At 36.3% G+C, this 13765-nt stretch overlaps 1 protein-coding gene across 1 annotated transcript in view; it reads right to left on the reverse strand.

Annotated features, from left to right (window-relative positions):
- Positions 1–11566, reverse strand: part of KANSL1L (KAT8 regulatory NSL complex subunit 1 like) — a 124730-nt gene extending 113164 nt beyond the window's left edge. The window contains 1 exon segment of the mRNA XM_063092705.1: positions 11373–11566. The gene's annotated coding sequence lies outside the window, so the exon portion shown is untranslated.
- Positions 11567–13765: the final 2199 nt, after the last annotated feature.

Here is a 13765-nt window from a genome sequence, read left to right on the forward strand (position 1 = left end):
TGTGCATGATCTATATACTGAAAAATATAAGACACAATTAAAAATATCAAGGAGACCTAAATAAGTGTAGCAATACACTGTGTTCATGGATTAAATTATTCAGTATTGTTTATACTGGTTTATCTGAAAGATTAAACACAATTCCAATCAAAATCTTGGCAAGATTTTTGCTGATATTGACAGGCTGATTCAAAGGTTTATATGGAAAGTCAAAAGAACTAGAAAAGCCAAAACAACTTTGAAAAAAGAACAAAGTTGAAGGACTCATACTACCTATCAATTTCCTGTTAAGACAGTGTGAAACTGCCAAAAGGATGGACATACAGATCAATGGAAAGAATAGAGAGCTCTGAAATACACACACACACACACACACACACACACACATTTTTTTTTGACAAAGATGCAAAGGCAATTAAGTGTAGAAAGATTAGTTTTTTTGGTTTTTGTTTTTTTGTTTTTTTAAAAACAAACAAATAGTTCTGGAACAATTGGACAAACATATGCAACAAAAATGAACCTTAAAACATAATTCATGTCATATAAAAATGGTCAGGCTCATCAAAATGAATCATGGACATAAATGTAAAACGTAAAACTGTAAAACTTTAGAAAAAATTTAGAAAAAGATTTTAGAGAAAATCTTTGTGACACTGAGTTAGGCAAAGATTTTTTAGATATGACACCAAAAACATTTTTAAAAAAATAATAAGCTGGACTTCCTCAAAATTAAAATAAATACTAAATAAACATTTTTAAAAAGTTATTTAAAACAGAACAGTTTGGGAGCATCTGACAATATATTCAGAAGATATGTATTAAGGAGTCAGTGGAAATTAGATGTGCATACGACTAAAAGTCACGGTGTTTATCACTTGGGTTAACTGAGTAATGGTTTTGACCACTATTCAGTTTTAAATTGTATTTATTCTTAATTGGGTATTATTTCATTTATATGCATAATGGACAACTGGTTAGAGGCAGAATGTATAAGGAATACTGATATGAAATGCATAAAATAATGCATAATAATAATAATTCTATAAATTCATCTCAAGATGATGTCCATTAGTTCCATAAGGTGTATTCCATGTGATCAAAATTCTTCTACAGCACTTTAAATGTGTCTACAGTATTTCAGAAACTATTTTAAAAACAAATCAGTGAGAATACCTAGCTACAAGTAAAGCCATTTGGTTTTCATTTGGTGCATAAAGATTATCCATACTACAATATATAGAGAGAGAAGTGCTCATGAATGGCAGATAAGAAACTATGACATCCTTCAAAACGAAAATTCATAAATTATGGAAATAAGCCAGTTGACTGTAAAGCAGGAAATAAAGAAATGGCCAACAGTAAGTCCTAAAAATAATTTTGTCTATTTTTGGTAGAAGCTAGATTTTTAATCTCTATTTAATATATATTCAATCTAAAACCAAACATTCGCCAATTCAGTTAATACATATATTATAAGCAACATGTAACAGACTCTATCCTAGGAACTAGAAAGATGGCCTTGAACATAACAAATAAGGTTTCTATTCTCACAGAGCTTATATTCTAGCAAATGGTAGCTACAGAATAAATTAGAAAAAAAAATCAAGTACATAAGGGTTCTAAAAGTGTCTTTATGAAAATTAAACACAGTATAACCAAGACAATATTAGGGTAGCAGTAAACTTAGATTTGCAGATGAGGAAAGGCCTCTGTTGGTGACATCTGCTCTGAGACCTGAAATGACAATAACAAGCTAACCAAGAATTTAGGGTATGTGCCTTCCAAGCAAAAAAGGATAATAGAAAGCTTTAAGGCAGAAATAAATTTGGTGTTTGTGAAACAAAAATGGCAAATATGTCTAGAAGATAATGAGCCAGAGAGAAATAGGAAATAAGATCAGAGAGGCAGATACTGTTCAAACCATGGACATTTTATATAGTCAAAGAAAAACCACTACAGATTCAGGTGAGGGATAACATGATCTGATTGACATTTTTATTTTTTAAAAATTATTACTCTGGCTGTTCTGTAGAGAAATGATTTGTAATGGAGCAAGAACAAAAGTAGAGAGACCAGTTAGGAAGCTACTGAAGTAATCCCAATGAGAGATGGTACTTGTGGCCTGGACTAGTGAGGCAGTAGGAAAAATGAATGAATTTAGAACATGTTTCAAGATAGAGTAAACAAGACTTTTGAGGGTCAAGATTTTATGGGGCTTAAGGGAAAGAATGGAATCAAGGATGACTCCCGGGTTTTTGGGTTGAGTAACTCATGGTCAGTGGTGCTATTTTCTGAAATGGGGCAGAACTAGGGAGACAGAGATTCAAGAAGAAAAAAAATAAAAAGTTCTATTTTGTATATGTTATATTTGAAGTGCCTATTAGCCATCCAAATGCAGGTAGCTGGACAAACAATTCTAGAGTTCAAGTAAGAGGTCACAGTTAAAGATATTATTTGGAGGAGTCACTGGCATATAATTAGTATTTAAAGCCAAGGGACTAGATGAGTTTATCTAGGGAAACAGTATAAGCAAAGAGAAAGGAGCCCTGGATCACTGTAGCGGGTTCACTCACATTTATCTGAGCAAAGGAGAAGCTAAAAAAGGAGGATGAGGCCTAACAGGAGACTGAAAAGATCACCACTGAGGTAGAAGGAAACTCAAGAGTGTATGGAATCAAGATACCAAAGTATTTAAAAGTGTACAAAGCATACAGGGTCAGTTCTGTCAAATACTAAAGAGGTTAAGTAAGATGAGGATAAAGAAGTGACCAATGACATATTACTTTTTAAGAAATCGGTTGAAAAGTCTTGCTTTCTTTATTCAGTTAAATGTAAATTAGGGCTGGCCCCGTGGCACACTAGGGAGAGTGCAGCGCTTGGAAGCGCAGTGACGCTCCCGCCGCGGGTTTGGATCCTATATAGGAATGGCCAGTGCGCTCACTGGCTGAGCGGCGCGGACGACACCAAGCCAAGGGTTGCGATCCCCTTACCGGTCACAAAAAGACAAAAAATAAATAAATAAAATAAAATAAAATAAATAAATGTAAATTAAAGTAGTCCCCAATTCTCCTGCCTGTGCTAGCTTTCCCCATGAAAGAAGGAAAACACCCAACCTCAGTGCCCTCTAGCCATCCTATCCCACCTAAGAGGAAGAAAAATTGAGAAGTACTTGCAAAGTTCACAGCCCTAGGGCACAAGCTCACTAAAAGACAGATCTAATCACTGGACTATAGAACACCTCTCCTACCCCCATATCTTACTAAAGGCCTATTTACTAGAGTTTCTTTTACTCAATACATTATGTCCAGCTTTCAACAAAAGATTACAAGGCATAACAAAAACCAAAAAAACACATTTTAAAGAGACAGAGCAAGTATGAGAACGAGATTCAGATATGACAGATATGTTGAAATAATCAGACCAGAAATTTAAAACAACCATGATTAACATGCTAAGGGCTCTAATAGAAAAAACAGCCAACATGCAACAATACAAGGATAATGTAAGCAGAGAGACTGAAATTCTAAGAAAATCAAAAAGAAATGCTAGAGATGAAAAACATTGTGATAGAAATGAGGAATGCCTGGCTTGGATTGAGTTGTGTCCCCCAAAGTCCATGTATTAGAAACTTAACCCCCAGTGTTAAGAGGGTGAGAAATCCAATTATGGTAATTGAAAGGTGGATCCTTGGAAAGGTGGATCCTTGAAAAGGTGATTGGATGGTAGGACCATACAACTGATCCATTTTGGGAATAATGGGAGTGGTTCTGGCGGCTTTAAAAGGAGAGTGGATGAGGAGGTTAATCTCTATGCACCTGCCATATTTTCCATGTGACATCCAGCTTTGCTGTGAAGAGTCATTACCCACCAAGGCTCTCACCAGATGTGTTCCCTGGACTTTGGACTTCCTAGCCCCCAAAACTGTAAGCAATAAATTTCATTTTCTTACTAATTACCCAGTTCCAGGTATTTTTTTTATGAGCAACAGAAACAGACTAATACAATGCTTTTGATGGACTTATTAGTAGACTAGGTATAGCTGAGGAAAGAAGCCCTGAGCTTGAAGATACTCATATATCAATGGAAACCTCCAAAACTGAAAAGAAAACAGAACAAAGACTGAAAAGAAAAAAAAAAGAAAAAAATCAGAACAGAATATTGAAGAACTGTGGAACAACTACAAATGGTATAACTGACACATAATGGGAATACTAGAAGCAGAAGAGAAAAAAGGACACAAGAAATACTTGAAACAATCATGACTGAGACTTTCCCAAATTAATGTCAAACACCAAACCACAGAACCAGGAAGCTCAGAGGAACATCAAGCACGATGAATGCCAATATATAGCACATATCTCTCGGTAAATTAAGTACTGTATTAAAATTATATTACATGAAATGATATACAATAATTAATAGAATACTTACAATATATAATAGTTCATTTAAAAATTTTTACTAAAAATTACTTTTTTATCACATATTTTTCCCAAAAGAAATAAGCTATATGAAAGGAGGTTTTGTATGTTTTCATTCACTGCTGTATCCTAGAATATTGTTTGGCATATAGCAGGCTCTTAATAAATATTTCTTGAATAAATATTATCTAAAATGATAAAATTATTTTAAAATTTCAGGGAAGATGGCTCATGAGATATTTTACTATGAAGGTGAAAAAGTTAGAAAAATTAGTACAGAAAGTCACTGTATAATAGAAATATGATGTGAGCTACATGTGTAATTTTAAACTTGTTACTAGACATATTTTAAGTAAACGCAAAAAAGGGAAAATTAATTTTAATTTCATTTAACCCAATATATACAAAATATTATGTCAACATGTAATCAATATAAAAATATATTGATGAGATATTTTACATTTTTTGGTATATGTGACAAGTCTTCATAATCCAGTGTTTATTTTACATTTAGTAAAATTTCAATGTGGTAATAGCCACATTTCAAGTGCTCAATAGTCACACGTGATTAGAGACTACTGTACCAATCAGTAGAAAGTATGAAGTATATAATCTCACTAAGTAACCAGGAATCAATCATTAGCTATAATAATTCAGTCCCCAAATTTTTTATCCCAATATATTATTTAATATTTTGGGGCAGCTATAGTATTCCACGCTACTCAGAAAAAACATTAAAAAGGCAAAGCCTCAAAAGCTAAGAAGCATCTTGATCTTCTTATTAGTACTTAGTTTCTAATTATTCAGTTTTCTAATTATACCCATAATGTGGGGCAGGGGGCGAGGGGGACAGAGTATTTGTATCCTAGCTAAATCTAAGAAATATCTTTCCAGCTTCTTAAATGCTATACTTTATTACTCTAGGCAACATCATCACCTTGGATTATTTTGTATACACCCAAAATACTCAGGCACAATAGGTCCCTTTTGTAAAAGATTTTAGTCGGGTGATATGGGACTTAAAAGAATCTGGAAGGGAGAAAACTGGGAAAAATTAAACTCCTTTTGGTCACAATACACAGAAACTAAAAAATCAAGCTAATAGAATTTAAGTAAAACTACAAGTTAAGAAATTATATCAGTACTCAATCAAAGAAAGTAACTAGATAGATAATCTTTATTCTATGTCAATAGGGAACAGTTCTAGATAATCCAAAAACCAATCATATTTCTTGGGTATGAATTTCACTTTCATGTTTTTACAAAAGACTTTTCAACTTACACTGCTGTTTAAATAAAAAAGAAAAAATTCCTTAGCACACTGGCAGCCCATAAATTTTGCAGATGGGGAGAAAAAAAAAAACCTCACAAAACAGTCTGTTGTAAAACTATTACAGACTATCAACCAAGTAAATAATCTTCCAACAAACATCTAGAACTCAATATATATCCGTTTTCTTAGAAGTCTCATAAAGAAGACCAACCAGAGAGAGAATTTCAGTAAGACAAGCCAAAGTTTACAATTTAAAATAATAAACATTTTTTAAAACTACAAAGAATCAAAACCTTTTTCATTCATTTTTATTACGAAAAATTTCATTATTATAAATAAAATTAAATTAATCCAGTAAAAACAATGGGAGGGAAATTGTAAAGTTACATCTATACCATAAATTATAATCTAATTTGTGGTCTACAATTTAATCCAAAGAACATTCATTGTGAATTAAAGAAGACATTAGTTGTACTGAAATTGTTTTACTACAAATAAAAGGCTTTGCTCTGTTGTCTACAGAATGTTTCCTTTAGTGGCTTAATCTGCATCATTAAGATTTATAAATCATATGTATTGATCAATTCAGCATTAATTAAATGCATTCTGATCCCTTGGACATCATGAAATATTGTAAGAGCTATCATCCCTGAAAAGCAGCATGCACATAGTGAGATAATCAGCAAGTCAACAATTACTGAGTTGGTCCAGACTCTCTGTAAACAAGCCTTTACAAATTAATATATAGGTCACATATTCCAATTAATTTCTGACATATTTTCTATAGAAAAACAAAACATTTGCTAATCTGCTCTTTCTACCTTCACAGTTGGAACTGATAATCTAAGTAAGAAACTCTTCCTCCTGAGAATGAACTTTGAAGACCAAATCTGATTTGCTGTTCCCTATAATACTGCTCCATACTTTGATTACAATTTATATTCAAGAATACATATATATATTTCATATAGTCCGTGGAAAATATCCTATCCAAATCTACCCCTGAACATTAAATTTATTATTTTTAATCGGAATCTTGATAATACCAGTTCCTCAAATGCAGAGCAGTAAAACAAACTAGAATAAATATCAGAAAGAAGGCAGATTTTATCCTTATGCTAAAAGAAAGTGAAAAGACTACCAATAGTATTTAGAGAGGGGGAAGAATTCTGAAGCACAGTCAAATTATTTCTACACTTATGACTTAAATGTGTTTCAGATAGCTGACCCATACTAATAACAGTAAGAAAAAAAAGTAGAAAAAAATTATTTTAGCAAAATATGAGAACTCCTCTTATACATTTACTAAAATAAAAGGGAGTCAAAATTTCTAACTTGTAACACATAAAGGAAAAATCCAACTACAACAACAAAAGTAAGAAGCATGAGTTCCCACTGGTACAGTTTCATTCCTCAAATACATAGGAATTAATGGAAGCTCAGATTACAAAATACAGTGTTGAGTTTTCAAGATTTCTTTATGCCACTTTATGGGAATTCTCAATTTACAGCAGAAAACACTGCAGTAATTGGCATGACCAGGGCTCAGTACTTCATATTCAATGGTGTTTATAAGAACTTCTTCCACTTTGAAAACTATCCCTAAAAAGGAATTCTCTTTGAAGACTAAAGGAATTTAATTAAAGATAAAGCCACTTGGGTGGCCACATAACACATCAAACAGATCATACTGCAAGCAGAATTATTATTATTCAGTGCATGACTCATAGGAATATAAATGAAGAATCATTTTTTTCTATGTACATCAACTTGGATCCAGCAATTTACATTTAGAAGTGCATTATCACATTGGCTTCAAATTAACATTTTACATTTTGGCTTCAATTTAACTTCACCTGATTAAACGTTATTAATGACTTACTACCAAATAAAACAGTTTTTAATTACTAAAAGTAACATACCTGAGAGACTACGGTACTGAATCTGAGAGAATTCTTTGTCTTAATAGGACTGGGAAAAAGCCTCGATTTTACAAACGAATATATAAAAAGTTCAGAAGCATTTAAAAAATATTAACAAAGCCTCAATATTATCAATGAATTTTCACAACCATATAGAAATAAGTATTTCTAAAACATAAAAATAACATCAAGTATTAAAATTTCCCATTATGAATTGCCGTCAGATTTTCATTATAGACTGTCTACCAACAAGTATAACATTACCATTTTTTCTTAACATTTGCTGGGTATTTATTTATCCCACATGATTAGAGAATAAGGAGCACAGTCCAGTGAAATATCCCTTCAGTACAATATTTAAAAAAAAAAAAAGTAGAAGTCTTTTGGAAATGACTTAAAAATGGAAATACCCTCCATGCCTTTGTAAATTAAACATCCTGAAAGTAATGTAAGATTGTATTGTAAATCAGGGACATCATTATGTACCATATTCCATTATAGTACTGTAGTGCAGTAACTACTTTAAGGACAAAGATATGACATGATATGCTTTAAAGTCTGTAAATTTGTTACTAATTCCCCATTAGCTGTCACTTCTTTTGAAAACAGCCCCATTACTTGCTGTTCATAACTTGACAAACTCAATTAGTAAACAATCCTAAACACAAATGTAAACCTGAAGGAAGCAGCTTTGTGCCTCCTTCAACTACCATCTAGTACTGTATAGACAAAAGTAAAAGGATATGAACACAGATAACTGGATGAAGATATGAAAATAAGAATTACATATTGCATATAAGGTTTATGTGGTAGATTAAATGGAAGTACAGAATGCCATAGGCAATAATAGATGGGCCATTAAGAACAATCTAAAAAAAACAAAGGAACTTCAGACACTAGAAATCTTTTTATCAAACACATAGAAGGCTACAAGTGAAACTAGAATGATCAGAGTGAAACCTTTAATTCCACAGTAGACAGATGAATGAATAAACAAATGAGTCTAAGTTATCATTACAAATGGCATCAAAATTGGATGAAGCTCTTGGATAACGCAGCAGTTGGACAATGGGAACTAAGGTTAATGGACCTTTCAGTAGACAACTGTGGTAAGATCAGTGAGGCCCCACCTGAAGGAAGTATTCAAGTAATAAATCAGTCAAACAGTAACGGTAGGTTCCTTATAGTGTATTCATAAATTAAGACAAAAAATAAATATCACAATTTCGTGACCTTCCAGAGATAAAAAAGGTAAATATTAATAGCCAATTGGCAAGTCTTTACTGAACACTCACTAGGTAATTTGTAGTATGTCAAATATGAAACATATTTCTTTCACTCAAGCACCTTATAAGTTAGGAAAATAAAATAGATGCAACACAGACATAAATAAAAAAAAAAACTTTAAACACAAATTAAAGCTAGGTTTTTCGTTTTAAGGTTAAACGATGATGAACAAAGACTTAATGGGAGGCATGTTCATACCATTAGATGAGCATAAATCAATACAATATTCTGGAAAGTAGTTTGGTGACATTACAACTCTTTAAACAAAAACAAAAAAAGACCCAGCAATTCCTTTTCTACAAATCAAGGGGTGGAGGAATTTCAAATATTTACTTAAAAGGCTATTTTCCATAGTGAAATTTATACCAAAAAACATTTGAAACATCCCAAACATCTGCCAATAGGAAAAACATAAAATATGATAGTTACATGATAAAATGTTAAGCAGCTATTAATTTTTTCAAAGGATATTTAATGATATTAGAATGTGTCTGAGTTAAAGTTAAATGAAGATACCATATGATCCCAGTTTTTGGAAAAATATACATATACACATAGATATTTAAAGAAAGGTACAAACTATTTTTATTTTTCGTATTATTTCTCTTCTTTGCACTCGTCCCTACTTTCCAAATTGTTTTATAATAAATAAGATTTAACAAAATAAGCAATTATTATTTTAAAAGGCACAGATTATGAAACAAAATTAAAATGTAAATGTAAAAAGTCAACGTGATAGAATTGGCCTAGATTAAGAAGAGTTTCATGTAAAAAATCATGCCAGAAAGGTTAGGGAAGAGAAGTAATAATAATTTATGTAGACTAAAACTACGAGGCGGAGTATTTTCGTGACAAAAAAATCCCAAAAACAAAAACAAAAAACTATGAGGAAATGGTGGCAGACCTTGACACTGATCTAAGTAGGTGGAATCAAAGGTAACAGTGACAACAGATTTCGAAGATTATCAAATATATCCTATTTTATGCTTCATTCATTGCTTATATTCTTCCAACATGCCGACTTCTAAAAACTGACTTGTGTCATAAAAATCATATCACTTAGCAATTTCTGTACTTGCAAAGTTAGTAAAAATCACAAATCCCTTTTACAAGACATTTGATCATCATAACAATTTCTTAAGACAGGGACCATATTATGAAACTATTTACAAGAGGAAACAGATTTGAGATCAGAGAGGCTGTGACTTGCCCAAGGAAATGGCTAGTTAGTAAGAAATGGAAACGGCAGAGACCACTCACTGCAAAGCCTCTTTCTCAAGCAATCTGCGTTCCAGAATACCAGGTTTTTCTACAATATTGAAATATTTTTAGGGAAACTTTTTCCTAGTCAAAAACACTGCCGGTTTTGTCTGCAGTCTTCATAAATATTTCATTTAGGTTTTGTTGCTAACAAACTTATCCTATCAGTCAGTATTTAAAAAAAATTTCTGACCCTAACTCAACACGAAATTAAGCAAACTGATTTAAGGAAGGACGAAGGAAGGGAGTCTAAAATCTCGCCAGCACACGACTGTTCTTAAGTCTGGAAAATCAAAAACGCAATATGCTTCCCACAGTTAAAACAAAACAACAACCCCCCCGCCCCCCCAAATCTCCCTACTCCTCATCGGAGAGGCAGAGCGGTCAGGGAAGGAACCAAAGACTAATTCCCCCGGAGTAAGAAAACATTACAAGAACGTTCAACTAGTGCCGGCACGCTTGGCTGTAAAGCCCAGCCTCTTCCTTCCCTGTGGTTTCTGAAAACGACCAAAACATAGTCCTGCATTTCTCGCTACCAAACACCACAAATTTTTTCCAGCAAGACCGGTCTCTTCCTCAGCACACCCAGAAGTGACACGAACTTGAAAGCATCATCCCTCAATATCCTCTAGGATCTCCGCCATCCCATCTAATTATAGAGGCCAAATCAACATTTCCCTGAATTAAAATGAAATAAATAAAGTAAGGGTCACATCTAACACAGACAACCCCGCCTCCCCAAAACAGCTACCCCAAAACAGCGGTCACCACACCCGTAATTGGTGAGGTGCTGCCGCGGAGTCTAGGGGCGGGCCCGAAGACCACGTGTTCTGCCTTCTGCGCACGCGCAAGCCAAAACAAAAGGGAGGCCGGCCAAGCCCCGCCCCTCCCCCACGTGACCCGCGCCTAGGTACGCCCTCACCCTTCCCTCCACCTCTTTCCTCTCCTCCGCCCTAGCTGTTGCCAACGCTGTTACGTTTAGCCGTTTAAATTTGGCTAAGGTCCGACCCCTGCCCAGAGTGCGATCCTGTGCCGGGACCCAGAGTCCAACAATCCAGAGGATTCGGGGGCCGGAGAGGCTTCCCGACGGTCGCCTGACCCACAAGTCCACCCTGCCGACTGCTGCGGTCTCTCCTCCCCGCGTTGCCGCCGTCCCCGACAGGCGAGACCCACCCCCCTGAGCCCGCCGCTGAGACGCCGGCCACTCGCCTGCTGGGGCGCCCTGGCTCCCCTCCGCCGCCGCACCTTCGGTCCGGCCGTGGTGGGGGCTGCTGAGGTGATCTCTAGCTGTCCGCCCGCCTCCCCCCACCCGGGGCGCCGCTGACTCCTCTGCAGAGCGCGCCCCGCTCCCGCCCCGGCCGCCGCCGCCGCGGTTTAACAGTCCGCCCGCTGCCTGCAGCTCCGGGCGGCTCGGGGACCGAACCCAGCCGCGGTGGGGGGCAGTGGGCGGGGCCGGCGCTGGCCAATGGCAACGGGGGAGGGGCTGTGCCATTCAAACGACAGCGGGTGGCGGGGAAACCCCAGCAGGGGCGGGACCTACAGAGCGGCTCCGAGCGTTCTGGAAGTGGCCGAAGAACGACGCCCGACCTCAGGGCAGGCTTCGCGCAGCTCTCGCTTCTTCCTTCCCCTTTCCCTGGGCCAGCCCGGGGGGAAAAAAAAAAACTGCTCGGCGACTTCCCACCCCTGCTTTGCTATTTCAGTGCTGTGACAGGAAAAACAAAGCGCTGAGGAAACTCGGGCGACTTCACGCCCTGCCGTCCGGACCCAGGGCCGCCGCAGCTCCTGGCGTCCCAGCGCCCAGGCCCCAGCACTTTGTCACCGTGGTGGAGTCGCCGCGTCTCCGTGCTTTGGTTTGTATTGGGGCCGTGCTCTCGAATCCGAAGTCATAATTCTCTACGCCTTCAGAGGGACCCTGAAATAAGCGATAAATCTGCCTTGGATCCAGCTGGGTCGTTTTCTGATTTTATATAAAATCAGGAGCCGCCAGAGCAAGCATTTTTAAGTCTCTACAAAACTGGTTTGTAGAGTAGTGTTGGAGCTAATTGTGCTCTGCAGGAGCGCAGTCACGGAAACAAACAGCTACGGGGAGATGGTTGGCCAGGGACACAGAAAAACGTCGCTGAGAGCCTCGCACCTGGCCCAGGACTCCACTCACCACGTAACTACACGGGCATTTCCCCAGCCACGCACTCAGTACTTTTTTTAACTGAACTCTAAATATAGCTCCTTAGATGATGGGTTATAGGCTTTCCTAAGCACCTAATTTTCACAAGGAATGATGCAGGGGATGAAGCGCACAGGAATTTCTGATCCAGAATGACAATTGCCATATTTCAACCTTATTAATTAGGTAATATCCCAGGGGTTGGGGGGACGGGGTGGAATCCAAGGAATTGGAGTTGTAACAAAGCATAATCCATAACACAGACTACTGGAATTGGAAAATGAACTACTTGTTACTTGTCCTTCGAGTAGATTGTGACATTACTGAAATAATTTTTACAACAAGCTGCATTTATTGGAGAGAATACTTTTTAAAAATTGCACAAAACAATCAATAGTTGTACCTTAGTGTGGGGCAAGGGAAGAGTTTCAGGAAATTGGTTTACCTTCATTGGAGCAAAAATTGAAGGTAATGACGTGAAAATAATTGAATCATCAAATACTTATTGGATATTTGCCATATTCAGTGGGCTGTCCTAGTCCCTGGGGATAGAAATATAAAAACAAACAAGGTATTAAAAATATTTGAGAGCTGGCCTATTAGCTCAGCTGGTTAGAGCATGGTGCTGATAACACCAAGGTCAAGGGTTATATCCCTGTACCCGCCAGCAGCCAAAAAAAAAAAAGTGTTTTAAAAAATCAGCAGTCTGAGATGTCAAACAAGCATATTTTCACATAGCTCAAAGAAAGATTTTGGATTTGAGCTGAGCTAAGTTTTAACAGACTTTAGGCAGAGAAGAGAAGGCATCAATAGTTCAGAAGATAGTATCCTGAAGTGGCTTGAGTAGAGGTTGTGTGTATCCTATTACTGGGGTAGAAAAGTACATTGTCAACTAGATTGAGTAATGAGAAATCTTGAATGATAGGAATTCGGTACATCTTGAATGAGGGAATTGTGGAGCCATCAAATCATTTGATGGTACAGTTTTCTCCTGTAAAATAATTATTAGTTACCAAAAAAAACCCCAAAAAACAAAAACTATATACTTACAAAATGTTTATTGAGCACATATTTGAATGGGTAATGGAGGAATAGCAATAAAAAAAAGTTCCTGCCTTCATGGAGTTTATAGTGGATGACACAAGCATTAAGCTTTATAATTACATAATAATTTATAAAGCATTTTAACACATACTATCTAATTTGTTCATCAAACAAGCCTAGGAGGTAGGCTGTTTCCAAAAGTCTGGGTTATTTCTGTCTTTTATCTTCTAGTCACCCCTGCAGTCTGCCAAATTTTATAGACCTTAAGTAAACATTTCAATATATCAAGCCATCATGCATGTAAATTATTCTTATTCCTTTTATATAGTTTATGATACTTTAAAAATCATAGGAATGGGGGGAAATGATTAACAATAATGTGGGCTGATGGAAA

This window comes from Cynocephalus volans, chromosome 1 (assembly GCF_027409185.1).
Source record: "Cynocephalus volans isolate mCynVol1 chromosome 1, mCynVol1.pri, whole genome shotgun sequence".
NCBI lineage: Eukaryota > Metazoa > Chordata > Mammalia > Dermoptera > Cynocephalidae > Cynocephalus > Cynocephalus volans.